The sequence below is a fragment of the Patiria miniata genome, unplaced genomic scaffold (genome assembly GCF_015706575.1).
Source record: "Patiria miniata isolate m_02_andy unplaced genomic scaffold, ASM1570657v1 HiC_scaffold_1, whole genome shotgun sequence".
NCBI lineage: Eukaryota > Metazoa > Echinodermata > Asteroidea > Valvatida > Asterinidae > Patiria > Patiria miniata.
The window spans coordinates 9993820-9996319 of NW_024037047.1; the positions used below are offsets into that span (position 1 = coordinate 9993820).

Below are 2500 nucleotides of genomic sequence, written 5' to 3' on the forward strand. Positions count from 1 at the left end.
GGTTCATCCCGCAGCGCCAGTCCTGCTTACCAAGAATGGCCCACTGGGCGCCCGTGCATTCCGGGCCCGGCCCCGAGCCGGCGGGTCGGGCCCCGCACCAATTTAAAGTTTGAGAATAGGTTGAGGTCGTTTCGGCCCCAAGGCCTCTAATCATTCGCTTTACCGGATGCAACTGTTTCCCGGGCGCCAGCTATCCTGAGGGAAACTTCGGAGGGAACCAGCTACTAGACGGTTCGATTAGTCTTTCGCCCCTATACCCAAGTCGGACGATCGATTTGCACGTCAGAATCGCTGCGGACCTCCACCAGAGTTTCCTCTGGCTTCGTCCTGCTCGGGCATAGTTCACCATCTTTCGGGTCCTAGCGTGCCCGCTCTTCCTCCGCCACAGCCGCGGGGGGCTCGTGGCAGGGCGGCGGTGCGCCGGCCGCCTGGCGGCCGGATCCCGCCTCGGCCGGACCGGAGCCGGCCTTCACTCTCGTTTCGCCTCGGGGCCTCGCACTGCGGCCCCCCGACTCGCGGGCCCGATAGACTCCTTGGTCCGTGTTTCAAGACGGGTCGGCAAGGCTCGCCACAATCGCCCGCGGACCCGGGGCGCCCTGTCGCGGCCGACACCGGACCGCGCGGGAACCGCCGCACCGCCGCCACCGGGAACGGTCGCGGCGGGCGGAGCTCGACCGCCGGCCCGGGCGGCCCGGCCCGAGGCGCCGAAGCGCCGGGCAGGCGCGGCCCGTCGTCCCTTCCTCGATCGGACCGCCGGCGCAACCACGGCCGGGCTGTAGGCTCTCCGACCGGCTCCCCCGTCGGCGAGCCGGCTTGGCCGGAGGAACCCCGCCCGGCCGGCCTCTGCCGGCGACTGTGCCCGACCGGTCGCGGGCGCCGCGCCCGGGAGAAGTGCACGCGGCACGGCGCGGAGGCGCCACCGGGCCCCGCCCCACGCAGAGGAGGGTGCGGGGCCGCGGCTGGCACCGCGCCGGCCGCGCTGAATCTCCCGGGCCCGATCTGCGCGGCCCTCCCGTTTGCTTCTCGGCGGCTTCACGTACTCTTGAACTCTCTCTTCAGAGTGCTTTTCAACTTTCCCTCACGGTACTTGTGCTCTATCGGTCTCGTGCAGGTATTTAGCCTTGGATGGAGTTTACCACCCGCCTTTGGGCTGCGCTACAAAACAACCCGACTCCCGGAAGCCCTGGTCCGCGACCGGCCGGCGCCCGCAGGGGCCTGACACCCGCCCTGGGACGTGTGGGGCCTCGATCAGAAGGACCTCGGCGCCGACGCGGCCGCAGGCTCGGACTTCCTTACGCCACAGTTCCCGCGGGCCCGCGTGGGGCCCGGGGATTCGGCGCTGGGCTCTTCCCGCTTCGCTCGCCGCTACTGGGGGAATCCTGGTTAGTTTCTTTTCCTCCGCTTAGTGATATGCTTAAATCCAGCGGGTCCTCTCGCCCGACCTGAGGTCGATGGTTCAAAGGTTTAGTTTGTGCCACTCGCTTCTCTTCGCGAGGTGTCTCGTTTGTTTTTGGTTCCGTGCCTCCCCGGGAGCCCGCCCGGCGCGCCCGTGGGGTGGGCGCTGCCAAGGAGGGGGGCTCCCCTCCGCGGCCCGTCAGCGCGGGCCCTGCCTCTTCCTCTAACCGGCGGACTGGCCCGCCTCTCGGCCCCTCGCTCGGTCGCGGTGCGGACACCGGCGGCCTTCGGCCCCGGCCGGAACCGGGGACTGCTCCCGTCGGCGGGGCCCTCCGAAACCGTGGGTGGGGCGGATAACTAAAGCCGACCGGCCACGCCACGGCGGATTCCCCGGGAGCGCCCCGGAACGGCTCGCCAAAGCCGCACCGGGCCGGTGCTGGCCGCCCGCGACCGGGGCGGGAGAGAGCGGGACGCGTCGGGACGCCCGTCCGGTTCGCCACCTCGACACCTCGGAATTTCTCGGATCCCCTCATGCCGCCTGCAGCTAGTGTCCTCGCGGGGGAAGGGGGCCCCCGCGGCTGCCGGCCGGCGCTGTCGCGCCGCGCGGACGGGCGTGGGTCTGCCCGCCGCGGCGGCGATTTCTAACATCACGACCCTCAGGCGGACGAGGCCCGGGCCGCGGGGGGCCCGGGCCGCCATGTGCGTTCGAAATGCCGATGATCACTGCGTTCTGCAATTCACACTGATTCTCGCAGCTGGCTGCGTTCTTCATCGGCGCACGAGCCGAGTGATCCACCGCCAAGAATTGTCACTCGTTTATTGGTTTGGGGAACCGCACTACTCTGTCGATCACCGTGGGATGACCGCGCCGGTGGTCGGCGGCGCGGAGCATCAAAGTCAAAAGACCACCAGGGCGGGAGCCGAACCGATGGGGGGACCGGGCGCCTCTGCGGGGCGGCCCCTTCCCCGGGGGCCGCCGGCCGCGGTCCGGCGCGGCAGCCGGACAAAAAACCGATCCCCGCGGTCCATTCGAGACCTAGCCCGAGCGTCCCCGGGCCCCGAGTTCTGTGGGCGACCCGCTCCCGGCCGCGCCGTCTCCCCCACG

General features: G+C 70.4%; 2 non-coding genes across 2 annotated transcripts in view; both read right to left on the reverse strand.

Moving 5' to 3' along the window:
- The window catches only part of LOC119733377, a 4036-nt gene extending 2585 nt beyond the window's left edge, over window positions 1–1451 (reverse strand). Inside the window, exon 1 of the ribosomal RNA XR_005271803.1 lies at window positions 1–1451. This exon is cut by the window's left edge and continues 2585 nt beyond it. This is a non-coding gene — a ribosomal RNA (large subunit ribosomal RNA).
- A 594-nt stretch (window positions 1452–2045) lies between these two features.
- LOC119733391 lies at window positions 2046–2202 on the reverse strand. Its single transcript, XR_005271807.1, has one exon. It is a non-coding gene; the product is annotated as a 5.8S ribosomal RNA (ribosomal RNA).
- Window positions 2203–2500: the final 298 nt, after the last annotated feature.